Source organism: Grammomys surdaster, unplaced genomic scaffold, assembly GCF_004785775.1.
Source record: "Grammomys surdaster isolate TR1022 unplaced genomic scaffold, NIH_TR_1.0 100, whole genome shotgun sequence".
Classification (NCBI taxonomy): domain Eukaryota; kingdom Metazoa; phylum Chordata; class Mammalia; order Rodentia; family Muridae; genus Grammomys; species Grammomys surdaster.
The window spans coordinates 2,167,613-2,184,412 of NW_021604579.1; the positions used below are offsets into that span (position 1 = coordinate 2,167,613).

Here is a 16,800-nt window from a genome sequence, read left to right on the forward strand (position 1 = left end):
AAAGAAATAAAAAAAAAAAAAAGAAAGAAACCAGGGGGGGGAAAAAAAAAAAAAAAGAAAGCAATGCTCCTCCTAACAATCACTTTCAAACTGATAACCCCTTGAGCCATTCATTTCATTTAACAGTGTGTTCTGGGGTCTCCATTATTTCCAAACCATACTCTTTATTCACTAAGCAGTGACATACATACAGCCCATTACAAAAGGTCACACAAGTGGGGAGAATTGGATAAATATGATCAATGTATACATGTATGAAACTGTCAAAGAATAAAAATAATTTTTAAGGTTCATACAGATAAAAAAAAATACATATAAGGGAGCCACTACTATTTCCTACAGATCAACTACAATATATATAATACTCTTGTGAAACAAGAAAAGTCCAAGACAAGATGGGCTGGAGGAGGGTGCAACCCAAGCTTCAGCTTTTTAAGATTAAGAGCATAAAGTTTAAGACTGGCCTCTTTTCTTTCCCTTGCTTCAAACCAGGGTCTTAGGGCAGGTCGTGAACACAAGGGAGAGGGCTTCCTAGCCAAACACCAGAGGTTGTAACTTCTTCCAAACCCCAAACTTTACTTCCTGCAACTATATAATCAGATCACAGGCCTTCCACTTCAAATCATAACCAAGCAAGAAGCAGAGGATTCTATTTCTGAATCTATTGTTAACTCACTGACAATACTGAAACTCTCTCAGTCTTTCTCTTCTGCTCGATAACGTAACCACAACATGTAGACCCAAAACCAAATCATGTGATCCAATAAAAAAATACCTTTTCCTTCTCTACCTTATATAATTTATTTTCATGGAAAATATGACAAAAGTATATTAAATTAAATCATGTTATTTGTTCAAATCACCTGTATTGATATACATGAAATATTCAAAAATGTAAAAAAAAAAAACTTTCCACTTCCAATATATTAAGCCCTTTCTTTTAATTACTTTTAAAGTTACTCACTAAACAAAGGTAAAATTAGCTTTCAGGGAGCTGAAGGGTTTTGACCTTTAAATCTACACTCAGTTACATTTAGAAAACTAACATGCCATTTCTCTGGCTCCTATGTCTTCATCTTGGGCATTAGATTTATGTGCTTTGCCTAGTTTTATTCTAAGCAAGAGAGTATATCATACCCTTGAAAAGTAGAATGAACCTACCAGACTTTCTGAATGTCAAAAGGAATAAATACTGTAATATATCCACTGGAACTCTGGTTCCTAGTGGGTTAATACATCCCAAATTATTTCCATCTCTCTCACAATGACTGGCATGTGTTTGTACATAACTTCCCAAGGAAAGGAAGCTATAGCCTCCAATATTAGAATTCATAAAATAAAAATTACCTCCCTGCTACCTAAAATCAGTCTAAAAAACAAAACAAAACAAAACAAAACTTTTTCAAGGCAGGGTTTTTCTGTTTAGCCCTGGCTGTCCTGGAACTTGCTCGGTAGTAAAAGCTGGCCTTAAACTCACAAAGATCCACCTGGCCTCTGCCTCCTGAGTGCTAGGATTAAAGGCATATGCCACCACTGCCTGGTTGTCATTTCATTGTCATAACATTCCTAGAAATCCTAATTTATTAATGTTGAATAAAACCCAAGCTGTCTGTTAAGTAAAAGTTCTATTAGGTAAAGTTGATATATAAGTTAATTCAGGCTCAGGGCAGTCATCAGAAAGGTCTTACATCTTAACCCACAGTGGCTACCTAAGGAGTTAATGTCTCAATACAACCAAAAAGCAATAGATATCCACAACTAACTGGGAAAGCAGTTAAACTGTAATCCTGTCATCCCTGATTCACACCACTGAATGAACAAGAGACTCACATCAGGGCATTCTCTTAGAACTGGCAGAAACTCTGGATTCTGGGTAGGAACAACAAACTGGGTACATCAACAGGAATTGTCAGGATACTCATTATTAGTTCCTAACTCACACACGATTTTTTTTTTCTCTCAAAGATGTTTGTGAACTTGAATAAAAATGCTACAGGCATGGTAAAAACTTGGTTCTCATTCCACTGAAAAAGGTGGTAAGATTCAGTGAATACTGGGATGAAAGTTCAGTAGAAGAGCACATGCTTAGCATGTTCAATGCTACAGATCCAATTCCTCAGCACCACAATAATAAAACTAAATTAAAGTGGTTTTTAAAACAGCCAGTAGAAACATGAGTGACAGACCAGACCAAAATGATATCTGGATTCATTTAAGAGGCAATCAGTCAATAGGTTTCTAATCCTGACAGACCAAACAAAAAGGATATAATCTGGATTCATTCAAAAGGCAATCAGTCAATAGGATTCCAATCAGGACACAATTAAAGGGATGCATTCATAGTATTCTAAAACAGGACATGATGGCTCGGGCCTGTTTATCCTATCACTTGGGAGGTGAAAGCCATAAATTAAGTTCAAAGTCACCCTGACTACATGAAGCCTCATCAGATAGGCAGGCAACAGACAGACAGACACACACACACAGACACACAGACACATTCATTCTCCCCCCCTCTCTCCCCCCCTACAACATTACAGAGAGAGGAGGAGAGGAAGAGGGGGAAGAAAGGCTATTATAATTAAGGCATGACTCACTGGAGGGCAAAAAAATGTACCCTGTACTACTATACTATGCACCTGTTTCTGCCACTGGAATTCTGGCTCCTAGTGGGTTAATACTTGTCAAATAACTTCTATCTCACAATGACTGGCATATGTTTTGCACATAACTTCCCAAAACACTTGCGGAACTGACTTTAAAAAAAAAGGTACATGTTTCAATGAATACCAAAGAATTGTGTCTAAGAGACAGATTAAAAAAAAAAAAACCAAAAACAATACAAAAAAACAAAAAACAAAAACAAAAAAACCAAAGGAGTCAAATGATGACAAAGTCAACAGGAGGACGGTCGGGCATGCTGGCTCATGCCTAAAGCGATGACATTTGATGGCTGAAGCAAGAGGGACACTTCAAGGCTAGCCTGGCTACATAGCAAGTTCTAGTCAGTTACCTGTGTTTCTCTGCTACTGTGATAAATACACAGATAAAAGAAACTTAAGGGAGAAAGGTCTTAATTCTGTCTTATAGTTAAAGGTATATTCCATCATGGTGGGGGTCAGAGTGACAGAAAGCATGAAGCGCCTGATCACATGGCATCAACAATTAGAAAGCACAGAAAATTAAAGTGAATTAAATCTATTTAAAAAAACAAACAAACAAACAAACAAACAATGAGTCTAGTGTAATGGCACATGCCTTTAATCCTAGAAGAGGCAGGTGAATCTCCTGAGTTTTAAGGTCAGCCTGGTCTACATATCAAGTTCCAGGTCAGCCAGGAATACAAAGTAAAAACACTATCTCAAAAAAATCTATTAATAATAAGAAGAAAATAAAAATTTTTTAAAAAACCACATCAATACAAAAGAAAAGACACTTGAGATATACGAAAAACCTCAATTGTTGAACCTCAATAATGAGGATTCATTTTATGTTACATACTGGGGACGGATAACAGTATGGAGGATCAAACCCAAGACCCCACATGTCTGATAAACATTCTTTCACTAAGCTATACGCCTAAGACCTCTTATTACTTTTTATGTTGATACAGGGTCTCATTAAATTGCCCAGGCCGGCCTTGAACTTATTCTGTAGCCCAAGCAAGTTAAATCTGCAATCCTATTGCCTTAGCCTCCCAAGCAGCTGGAATTATACAGGCCCACACCACCAGGCCCAACTTATACTGTATATACTTCTGCACATAATAGAACAGGTAGACTGAAGCCTTTGGATACTATTCAACTCCAGTATTTGTACAATGAATTGTCTTTCTTTTCTTAAATTTCAGGAAGCACAGAATGAATACTACCTCTGAGAAAATAGCATATGTAATCAGAAAAGAAAACGGGCACTCATTAGCTCTATTAAACAGAATCCTCTCTGAATCAACTCTAGGAAATTCTTGTAAATCAATAAGGGAGCTGAATAGGAGCCAGGGTAGTGCCTCAGCTAAAAAGAAGTAAACACAGTCTTGAGCTTTATTAGAAAGCTAGTATCCAGACCAAGAAGGGCCAACAGCCTCCTAAACTCTTCACTTAGTTCGCATTGGAGTACTAAGCAGGGCATACATATTAAGAGCACTTACAAAGCTAAGTGCTCAAAGGAAAAGATTCATAATACTAGTGAAGAATTTAGAAACCAAAAATCCGTAGCTGTGGCGGGGAGGGGAAAGTGGATCTTTATGAGTTTGAGGTCAGCATAGTTTACATTCCAAGTTTCAGGGCAACCATGACTGTGTAGCAGTAAGACCCTATCTCCATTAAAAATACAAAGGAAACCATGTGAAATGTAAAAAAGAAGCAAGGTCTATTTAGCCTGAGGAAGAAAACATTTTCCAGCTTCACAGCTCAATTCTAGTATATAGACTGAGAATATTATTTTCCTCAGGCTTTCCTGGCTGTTAAAGGGTATTCAAAAAGTGAGAAAAACATTGTATTTTTTTTCACTCCAAAAAACACAAAAATGTTCAATAATCTTAACTACTTGCAAATGTACATGAAAAGGTGACAATTTATTGATTTCCCACAATTACTTGCCAAGCTTCAAGTACTAAGGAGACAACAATGAACATTTTAATATCCTAGTATACAGTTTGGGAAGCTTCTTTTCCTCTAACTCCATTATGCCTGATCTCTTTAAGTTTATGATTAGTCTTTCAGCCTAAAATGCCTATATCTCATCCCATTTCAAATACTATGTATGTGTTATATGAAGCTTTCTTCATCAGTAGAAGCAAAACCATTACTTTCTGGTAAATCCATGGCTCTTTAGCTACACCTGTCATTGGGAACAAACTGCCTTTTAACTGCCATTTGACAATTCCTTATATACACAGCACTAAAATTGTCCAATAAAATAATAATGTTCAAATACTTGAAGAGTTAACTTGTGGAAAAAGAGACTATGGGCTCTACTGTTCCACAGAAGAAAAAAAGATTAGTTAGTAGTACATTTTACTCAATTTAGTGCCTACATAAAACGAACAGGCTACCCTTTCTTCTTTTCAGACATGCCATCCCTACTGGCATTCAACTCACTATGTATACAACAGGCTGACCTCAAATCTACAACAAACTTCCTGCCTCTGCCTCCCTTCCTGAGGGCTGGGATTACAACACTCAGTATCATGCCATATTGGCTACCTTTCAACTATCACTGATGACAGGCTTGGGAAGAGTAGCTAAATGGCCATACCTAAGTGTTCTAGTAGGAAAGTTCAACGGTGTGAACAACTGACTCAGTATTCTAGGAACTACAATTTATTTATCTCATCTTACTAGGGGAAAGGTAACTTGATGCATACTATTTGTAGCAATATTAATATTCTTAAAATTAGCTGCCAGGTGATGGTGGCTCAAGCCTTGAATCCCAGCACTCAGCAACCAGAGGCAGGTGAACCTTTGAGTTTAGTTTAAAGGTCAAGCCTGGTCTACAGAGTGAGTTCCAGGACATCTAAGCCACACAGAGAAACCTTATCTCAAAAAAAACAAAACAAAAATTAAGATGAAATACAAAATCCCTTTTATGTACTACTTTACTGAATAGGTAAAAATCCCTACAACACCTTCTGCACAGTAAGTCACTTGCCATTTAACGTTTCTTATACACCCAATGGTGGTCCCATCAGATTACAACACCAGTAACATCACAGCCATCTATGTTTGCATAAGCACACTGATTATCCCCAGTGACAAAGTGATCTAACATTTCTCAGAACATGTCCCCTTTCATTAGGTAACAGAACTGCAGAAAGGAAAAAATAGACATTGTCTCCATCCTTAAGAGTAAATGTAAGGATCTTTTGGGAGGTACAGTATGGCTTTTAAAGCAGGTTCTTACTACTTGCAATCCTGCCTTTACTAGAGTACAATTTCTTAAATCATGGTATCAATGCAAACCTGGTAACCACCCATAAATCAGAATACCTAAATTGCCTATCTCAATAACAAATGTTCCTAAGACGATCAAGCCTCATGGCACATATCATAAAGCAAGCACTTGGGATACTGAAGCAGAAAGATTGTGGGTTGAAGGCTAGCCTGGGCTATACCAAGAGCTTATCTCAAAAACAGGGAAGGGGGTGGTGAAGAAATGTTCCTTAAGGGCAACCTTGGGAGTTTTTTACACTCATCATTTATGGATGTGGAATGTGTGCTTGAAAAGGTCAGAGGGCAATTTTCAGGAACTGGGTCTCTCCTTCTTTCTATTCCATGTGTGTCCTGGGGATCAAAACTCGGGTTGCCAACCTTGGAGAAAACTGTCTTTACCCACTGAGCCACCCCATAAGTTCAAGGGCATGTTTTGCATCAATGGTTCTCAGCATTTTATTGGTAAATAACTATGAGGCCATCAGCTCTTCTTAAAGCCATTCTTTCACACCCCTGAATGCATTAAGTTCTTCAAACAAACATGCTAAACACTGCCTTTCCAAGTAAAAAATAGTCATCAGAAGCAATCGGAGGCACTACTATTACTGGAAGGACAGCTCTGTGGCAGCCCTCAAAACTAAGCATCTGTGGTCTTTGCTGGCATGGACCCTACTTTTCACTTGTCTAGACATAAACAGATGAAAAATAAATGACCAAATAAGAGAAATTAATTAATTCAATGTTCCTGGTTTGAAAACATTACCTTAAACAAACATTAACAATTTTGTTTTTCTTATTAAAAATCTGCCAGAGAATGAAAGCAGGTAAGTAAATCTCTAGGTCTCATTTTCATTTCAAACTAGACTACCATTTCAGGTAATTTAACTGAGAAATAACTACTGTAAGTAAACCTGGGATTTTTTAGTTTGCATCTGAGGGAAAAAAATAGTTTCTTGAAATGAGCAAATTCTAATGCGAAGAAAACCTTAAATCACCTAACACACTCACAACTTGACCCATAATACTATAATCAAGTCATTTATCAAACCAATTTATCTATATAACTTAACAAATACTTCCACAGCACCAAGTATTTAAACTGTTCTTCAAAAGAGTTACTTTTCAATTCGTTATGTGAACCATAAAAATCAAATTTTCTGAATGAAACATGTTCACTGTATAGAAAGGTTCATTAAAAGATACTTTAAATTATCCACTGTTATGCCTTTCTTCCAGTCTGTTTTTATGCTGCTTTGATTTCTATTCAGTAAAACTTCCTTGTACACTATCAGTTTCCTTACCTACCTAGGCAACAGACAACAGGCCTCACTGTGTGACAATAACCCAGATACCTGCATTAGAACCATATTATGTATAATTTCTCTAAAATTTTTAGCATATACTTCCACTATGAAAGGATGAGAGACCTACCTGCTACTTAGCAATCCTTAAATTCTCACTCTGATTCTTCCCTATCTCACCTCCAGAATACTAACAGCAGAAATTGCCTAAAAATGGACCTAACTTAACAAGAAATTGTTTCTGCTAGTTTTACATGACGCTTTACAGTAGCACAGATACACTCTCATCTAAAGGACTGGTCATTTGAGATCTCCATGGCCTTTCACTTCTACATCAAAAACCTAAAGTCTGATCCTCACTATAAATTAGTTTTCTACTGGGATGAGAGAGAGAGAGAGAGAGAGAGAGAGAGAGAGAGAGAGAGAGAGAGAGAGACAGAGAGAGAGAGAGAGAGAGACAGAGAGAGACACAGAGAGACAGAGACACAGAGAGAGAAAGAGAGACACAGAGAGAGAAAGAGAGACACAGAGAGAGAGACAGAGAGAGAATATATACCAGAAATGGGTTCCAGTGTCAGCTATACTAGTAGTAATTAAGTGACACTCTTGTCAATTGACTTCATGGGTTACCCACCTGTATTACAGGGCTGTTATAAGGCCCAATTCATCAATCATCATCCAAATGTAAGGTGGAAATATTTCAAAACTACACATGCTCTAATTAAGGACACATAATTTTCTGACATACCAAGTATTTCTGATGGTGTTTGCTATCCATTTATACATAAGATAAAACCATCAATCTATTTCTTTTGGTTTGGTTTGGTTTGGTTTGGTTTTGGTTTTTTCGAGACAGGGTTTCTCTGTGTAGCCCTGGCTGTCCTGAAACTCACTCTGTAGACCAGGCTGGCCTTGAACTCAGAAATCCGCCTGCCTCTGCCTCCCAAGTGCTGGGATTAAAGGCATGCGCCACCACTGCCCGGCCCCATCAATCTATCTCATATCTTACCTGTCTAGCCTGTGTAAAGTACTACAGATTCATATATCCAAGGAAAACAGCAGAAACACCACTCACTTCCTACCACAACATTATGTTCTACCTTTATTCAAAGAATGAACATACCCTTGATTGTTATGTGTTAACTGCTGTGACTATAACTCATTCCCAAAAGTCCTAAAAACCAAGCAATGGAAACTTTAAATTATTTTAATAATCATCCAAAATCTAGAATGTAAACAATGATCTGTTTCTATCATACTATAACCTCTTCCCAAAGTCATCTCTGTAAACAAACAAAATATGACACTGCTACTGAATGGCAGCAGTCTTACCCCCTAGTGCATTTCTCACACAAATCTCACAGCTAGCAGTAGAAACTAAGACCTATTTATTGGTGGTTTAAAAGTAAGGTCAGATCTCAACATTAGGCAAAAACAGATTCCAATTTCTGTGGTTTTTGATATGTATACACTGGCACTAAACTTTAATTCTAATTGATCATATTCCACTAAGCAGGACTCTTACTGGCTGGGAAGAATTCAGCTGCAGCTCTTAGCTTTGTACTCCAGGTGAAAATTTTGACTGAAAGTCAGCTGACTATGTAAGAAAAGTCTCCTTTAGACACAGTCATCAAGAAATGATGGCCAACTCTTCAATGAGCTCAACTCTCCACTACACAGAACTTGAAAATAATGAAGAACAGCATAGGCAGTTGGTGATAACTCTAAAAATTCTCTTGGACTATATTTACACTTCTAATTGTGTGTATGTGGGGGAGAATACAGGCATGCCATGGTGCCTATACAATAGTCAGAGGACATTTTGTAGAAGTCAGTTCTCTCCTCCCAGCACGTGTGTTCTAGGGACCAAATTCAAGTCATCAAGCTTGGCAGCAAGCACCTTTACTGACTAAGCTACCTCACCAGCTCTTTCTTTTTTTAAGACTTATTGTATTCATATACTTGTCTATGTGGGTGTGTGGAAACATATGCATGCACAAGTTCATGACTTAACCTCAGACAGATGCCAGAAGAAGGTGTTGATCCCTTAAGTTGGAGTAAAGGTATATGCAACATACTGGGCTTGTTACATGGGTGCTAGAATCCAAACCCTAGTCCTTAGAACTGCTCAGCAAGCATGCTTAATCTCTGAGCTATTTGTCAGCTAAGACTATATTCTATAAGTTCCTCTTCATTAAGTCTGAATCTGTCATAGAGTAATTCACTCACTAAAGACAGAAAATACAGTGTGGTGTTAATATAGATCCAATCACACCAAAATAAAATCCTGTTAGATTTATGATGAAATTCTTAAAGCAACTGAAGTGGCCTACAAAGTATTAGAAACTGAGTCTAAAAGGATATCAGAGTAAAAGTTCTTATCTTATTGTAGTATTAAAGTTTGGCACCATAAGTCATTTTGTTGACCTGATTGTACAAGAGTTTTCATCAGTTTGAAAAAAATATCCAATTCTCATATATCAAATAGAATGGCAGCTAAAGGTACCTATCAACAAAAGGTTACTTAAAATAAGTAGAGTGCCATTGTTATAAATATAAGTACAACATCTGGTTCCTTGCAACAAAGCTATTTCCATAACCCAACAGATGGCCCACAGTAATAATGCTTTGCTGATCTGGTTATAACAAATTCTATTAAATAAAAAAGACTGTACAGCGGATGCCTTTCCCAATTTCAGTATAAGTCAATCTCTTTAGCAAAAACACTGAACTTTGGTTCTTTTTGTACACTGAAATACAGTTATGCCAAGTACAATGGTCAAAATTTTTGAAAGTTATTATGAAGTGCCACTGTGATGTTTTCCTGAGTTTTGAGGAAGAAGAGGAAGAGTTTCCCCCTCTGGGACTGAAAAGGTAACTTCAAAACGGAAACAAAATCTGAGTTAAGAAAAGACTGCAGAGAGAGGTACAAATTAGTTCTGGCTCTTAAGGTGAAGTTTCTGAATAGTGCCAATGAGGGAATCTACAGGACAGAAAACATCAGCAGTGAAGAACACTGTAAGTGTGTAATTGTTAGCTGAGACAAACAAAACAAGACACAGTGATGTCTAAATCTCTAGCTTGTTTTAGATCCACATTAAAAGGAACGCTCATGCAATGTCAAGTAATGTCTCACTGCTTCTCCAACTGTATTCAAATGCTATCTTCATATTCTGGCCCTGCTTTTCCTTGGCATAGTTTATTCATAATCAGTGAGCAAAACAGTGTAGTAATTAATTCTGAGTTCTGAAAATAGACAATGAAACTTCAAAACTTGATTCCTTCCATTCCTAACTAAGTACCCATAGGCAATAGTTCACCTTTCAGTGTCCATTTCCTCATCTGTGAAAATCTGATCAATTCAACAGTTGTTGTAAGGATCATATAATGAATCTATTCTGAACACTTTGTTGCTAAAATAAGATCTCACAATGTTAGTTATTATTAACATTACCTATTATCATCACATTAAACACCATTAAACTTCTAAAGGAAGGACAAAAATATAAAATCTATTGTTTAAACACAGCAAACGAGTAACAAAATTCTACTAAGTCTTCACTCTAAGTCCCAAAGAATCATCATAAAAATTCAGTAATTCCCAAGTTGGGTGTGTGGCTCATCCCTTTACTATATCCCAACACTAAAGAGATAAAGGCAGAGAATAACTTCAAATTCAAAGGCAGCCTTGCCTACAATCCAAGTTCAAGGAGAGCCAGAGAAACACAACAGGTTTTTTTTTTTTGGTTTTTTTGTTTTGTTTTGCGCAAAAAAAGGACACACTAAAAAAGAAAAAAATGAGGTGATTTCCCCAAGTGATATGGTTTCCCCAGTCCCCTTAATTCTCCAGGAATTTAAATAGCAAAGAGTGGTAGAATTGGCAAAAATGAATAACAATGACGGCTGCTCCAGCATTTCAAGTGCAATCCTGGCAAGGTCACCTAACATAACTTTTCATCCTAGAGACGTTTTTCCTACACCACAGGTTTGCTGTGTGATCAAATGAGATAATGTATTAAAATACACATAAATCATGAAAGCTCTACACAGCTTAAGGACCAATTATGACTTACTTATCTTTAGATCCCTAATGCCTCGTAGAGCACAGTAGAGTTTATAAAACTAAAAATTAAGCCAGAGTTGGTAGAGTGAAGTTGGCAGAGTAAGGGTTTAAATGAACACAAACCAGAATCAACAACCCTTAAAACAAGAGCAGTTAGACACAAAAGACTGTCAACATGAAATACTGTGATTCTTAAGGGTGTGAAGAGGAATGCCTTTATTTGAGGCCTCAGGAGGCAGAGGAAGACAGATCTCTGAATTTGAAGCCAGCCTGGTCTACATAGAGTTCCAGAACAGTCAGGACCCTGTGTCAAAAGAGAAAAAAAAAAAAAAGAAAGAAGGAAAGAAAGAAAGGAAAAACAAACAAACAAAAAAAGAACTTTCTTCAGAACACGAGTTTCTTTTTTGTTTTGGGTTTTTTTGTTTCTTTATTTGTTTGTTTTGATAGTTTTCCACTGGGTAGCCCTGACTGTCCTGGAACTCCTGTGTAGACCAGGCTGGACTGGAACTCAGAGATACTCCTACTCCTCTGCTTCCCAAATACTGGAATAAAAGGCATAGAACACAGTTCTTTTCTGAAGACAAACTCCATTTTTGATCACTGAATAACTCTGATATGATCAATCATAATACCAGAGAAAAACCTTAACCAGCATAAAATCTCTACAGATCCTGTGAAAACCTAATTTGTCATCTGTTATTTTTCCTTTAAAATTACTTCTGGTTTAGTTCAACCACATTTGCATTAAAGTTGCTGTCTGTGAATTTTAAAACTGAATTAAATTTCTCAACAATCCTACCTTGTAGAAAATCTTCCTATTCTTGGCTTCTGTGACAGAAACTACTTCTTGGTTCTCAGAATGCTTTATTTTCCTATTAGCCTACTGTAAAACCCCAAATTCCTCAGGTTTCCCCCACTATACAATATCCCCCCCCCAAAAAACATCTATTCAAGTGTTTTACTACCACTTACAGGCCCACAACTGCAAATCTACAGTTCACTTGACTACCCACTGTCAATGATAATTAAATGCATAGCTAGGAACCTGCCCTAAATTAAATACACGTAAGAGCTTACAGCAATTCTGGGAATACTATAAGGCATTCAATAAATGCTATTATTTTATTCTCACAACCAGTTTCTTATGTCAGACTATTATTCCTAAAACTCTCCAAGAATACTCTAGTCAGGTTCCTATTTCCTGCACACTCAGCTGATATAGAGACCTTCTTCAGATACATCGTTTCACTATCTTAAGAAAGCACTAAGGCAGCCTACCAAACCAACTCTTCTGCCCTGACAGATCCTCAGCCAAAGTACCCTAGCCAATCTTGTAAGTGCACATATTACTCACCAATGTAATGCTCTGTAATCTCTTAAACACACTTGCCTCCTTGCCATTTTTTGTGTGAGAATTCCTTTTTCACACCACTTATTTGGTTGCATTATTTGAAATATAAGTCTGTTGTTATTTAGTACACACAAATGATGTATAAAGCTGCTTCTCCATAAGTAGAGACTTCGACTCCTTTTCAACAGAAGTTGAAGCTTTCAGGCACCAATATTTTAGTCCTTGTCTCTTTATATATCTTATTTCACAGCACTGTATTTTACAGAAGTATACAAATGCTGACTGCCCCGCTATAAAACTGTGCCTCAGAGTGTATCAGAGCATTTTTCACAGCCCCACCCATACTTAGCGTAATGAAAACACAATCTGTACTTAAACACTTTTATTCTACATAGAAGGAAATGAAAGAATATGCTGGCACTTGTATCAGATATAAAAGGAGAAAGGCACTATCAAAAATACATTTTGAGACTACAATGCAGGCAGTTACAGCAGTAACACAACCTGTAATTTCAGTACTTGGGAGATGAAGGCAAGATCAAGAGTTCAAGGCCAGACCTCTGAATAAGGTCAGCCTGGTCTACATAAGACTGTCTAAAATTAAAATATAAAGAAGAAAAAAACTTCAGTTTTAAAAACAGGAGAATACTAGAAATTTTCATATCGAAAGAGTGACTTCAAAACAGTAAATTTTATTTCACCCAAACTAATAAACTGAAAGCCAAAATAAACATTCTTGACCTCATCCACAAAAAAAACTCTAATAAAGGCATGAGAAACTCCCCAGCAGCACAAAACAGAGAACAAGATCCACCTCAATTCCAATACAAAACTAAACAGGAAAGAGCTTCAAGTTCACCTAAAACAAAAAAAACTAAAAAAATTAAATCACATCCCATAGCCCTTCCTATCATAAAGTGGAGATCACTGGGGGGGGGGGGGCTGCTATCGTTTTCTCAATAAATACTACATACTATGGTTTTTAAAAGGATAAAACGTGTCAGTCACTGCTACTGTAAAGAAAGCAATCTATGGTCTCCAAAGAATGAAACACTGAAAGATGTAAACGTTAACCTGGAAGAGATATTAAAGGGAGGTGGGGAGGAAGACACGTATTTCAAAACACTGTTTAAAAAAAAAAAGAGCCCAATCGTACCTAGTGCATTTTAGGAAAGTGGAATAAAAGAACTTTCAGAAAACCAAGCAGGGCTACCTAGTCCTTCTACCAGAGAAAAATCTACATATATTATGCCCAATAGAGCATGAATACCTTTTCACTAGGGAACAAAACACAAGGAAAAAATAAAGGCAAATAAACAGAAAGGTGAAAAGAAGCCCACCAGTTTCAAGCTCTTTGACATGACTCATTCAGAAATCTAGCAACAACTTAAGCACTGCATCAACACAGACTAGAAAATATTAGGCCACAGTGACATAAGAAAGTAGAATAGAGAAAGGAAAACCGTACACACGAACACATCTAATAGCAAGCTTGCTTTCAGGAGGATTAAGCAGTAGAGAAAAGAGCAAGAGCTGCTGAAGTTGAAAAGATGTCAATGAACTAAGGTCTGTTATGTCCCCTACCAGTCTCAATTTCGTAGGAGTACAACTCCTGATTCTTCCATTAAACAACAGTCATCCTCGGCAAGAAAAAAAAAACTGACCTTAACACCTTCCACGCTGCCCAAAGAAATCACGGAGTCGAGGGTACTAGTAAAGCACGGAGGGGAAAAAACATCTTGACCAACTGCAAAAATGGAGGGGGTGGGAGGGACGGGGCACTACCACGTGGGCAGGATGCAACACACGCAGGACAGCAGCAACACGTCCGCATGCGAAGGCTGCCTTTGCCCCAATGCCAGAGAAGGACGCGGGGACAGGATGGGAGAGAAGGTGGGACCCTCGCCCCAGCCTTCGTACCCCCGCAGGGCAGCCGCGACCCACGAGACACTGGCCGCCGTCCCGGCAGAATAGCGCCTGGAGCGCAAAGGGAGAACACCGCATCGCGCCGGGAACAGGACGAGCCCGGGCCAGGTGCAGGTCATGGAGCGACGAGGGCGCGACTGTCGCGGTCCTCCGCCGCCCGGGCATCCGCGGCGCGGGCCCACCTGGGGGAGGGGCGGGCGCGAGCGGCGTCGGGCTGAGGGGCAGCGGCAGCTGAGGAGTGGCGCCGCGGGCGAGGGAGGGCCGCCACCCGGCCGGCCCAGCCCGGCGCCCACCGCGGGCCACAGGGAGCGTGCGCTGAGGACAGCGAGCACAGCTCGCACAGCTCGCCCAGGGCAGCCCCCGCCCGCGTCCCGGGAGATGCCCCAGCCCCGCCTCCGCGCCCGCCGCCCCAGCCCCGACGAGACCCTGGCGACGCGTGCTCACCTCAGGCTGCGCAGGCCGGGACGGCCCGGCCGAGCCCCCGGCCGCTGCGTGCGTCTCCGTCCCCTGCGAAAGGTCCCAACGGCGCCCTCAGAGAGCGGCCCAGGCCCGGAGCGGCGCCGAGAGCGGCGGCGGCGGCGGCGGCGGCGGCGGCGGCGGCAGCGGCGGGAGCAGCCAACATCCGGGGCCGCGCACCCGGAACTACTTCCCGGCCCGTTCCCTCCCACCCCCGCCTCCCGCGACGTCTCAGCGCTCCCGGCCCGGCGTCCTCGGCGCCACGGCCCGCCCCGTCGCTGCTGCAGCGATGTGCGAGGGATCCCTCCGCGGGGACAAGTAGTGCCTCTGAGCTCGCGCGGTTCTGCCTGAATGCGGCCTGCGGGAACCGGCGGTGGGCGGTGCGGAGCGCCTTGCAGTGCTTGCGCCTCAGGCTGGAGAGCGGCCGAAGCGGTCCCGGCCCCTCTCCTGGGATTCCAACTCCAGAGGAATGCGCCTCGTGACCTCCCCGCCTTCCAGCCTCTGCCTCTGCGCGGCCCCGACAAGCACACAGCGCGGATTTTCCCGGCCGCCACCGGGGCGCTTTGGACCTTGCTTGGGGACACGCGTCCTTCGGAATGTCAAGAACCGGGGTTCGAGGCCCCTCCCTACCCAGGCATGTCATCTTGTCATTACCCCTGCCGCGTCATCCTCTCCATCTAGAGTTAGCTGGCCAGGTCGTGGCCTCGCTATCAACAGGTGGAGCGTTTAGTAGGGTTGTTCAGACTTCTGGTAAACTTTGGACTTTTCCTCAGTCCTCACTGATCCTACCTCTGAACTATTAGCGTTGACAATCCTGTCCTTTTACACTTAATTACCTTGGGAGGTATTATTTGCTGCGCAGACGCTGCGTTAAGTCACGTACTATTCCCGAGAGCAATTGTGAACTTACAGCAGTTGCTCAGTATTTGGACATTTGATGGTTAGATGGATGTCAGTGAGTTTGGTTGAATGAGAAGGCAAAGGTCTGAGAGAATTGGCCCTGGCAACTTTGCTGAGCTAAGATAGTGTGAAACCATCCTTCCATTCCTTCATCAAGCATTGAACACTTTCATCTCCCAAGCATCTCCTGGCAATGAGGACTCGAAGTATTCACTTCTGTCCAGGATACTCCAGTGAGACTCTAAAGGTTTATCCACTCATTTGTCCAACAAAGACTTAAAAAGTCATTGTACCAAGCGCTACTTTAGTGCTTCAGATGAATCAGTGAACAGAAAAGGTGGGGGTGGGGGCTATCATTACTCTTGGACAGAGAGAAAGGTGATAAAAATAAAAAGAATTATGTAATAATGTTAGAAAACATTGAATGATACATGGGGAAAGCAGTCAGGACAGAGCTATGTGGAACACTGGAAGGATAGTCCTTTTAAAAAGAGCTGCCTGGCTGAGCCACAGTAACAAGGCAACTTGAATCAGAGGCTTGAAAGAAGTGAAGGGATTTAATGTAATTGTGGTTAAAACATCAATTAAATGTGAGTGTTAGAAGTAGTCAGGTCAGGAGAGGTAAAAGATAAGGACAGAGGGGCATCTTGTGGGCTATAACAGTCTCTCAGAGCTTTCAACAGTGCTCTGCTTAGAGTACAGGGTAGGAACTCAGGGGTGACATTATCCAGGGACAAGGTGATGACCTAAATTAGGACAGTACCACACAGGAAAATAGGACACAGACTTTTGTATTTTTAAGCACTCAGTCTAGGGGCCAGCAAGATGGCTCAACAGGTAAAGAAGATTACCACACAAGCCTGGTGACCAGAA

At 40.3% G+C, this 16,800-nt stretch overlaps 1 protein-coding gene across 2 annotated transcripts in view; it reads right to left on the bottom strand.

Moving 5' to 3' along the window:
- Nucleotides 1–15,215, bottom strand: part of Foxj3 (forkhead box J3) — a 98,551-nt gene extending 83,336 nt beyond the window's left edge. For both annotated transcript variants that reach the window (XM_028786778.1, XM_028786768.1), the window contains exon 1: nucleotides 15,016–15,215. The gene's annotated coding sequence lies outside the window, so the exon portion shown is untranslated. The remainder of the gene's footprint in view (nucleotides 1–15,015) is intronic.
- Between the last annotated feature and the right edge of the window lie 1,585 nt (nucleotides 15,216–16,800).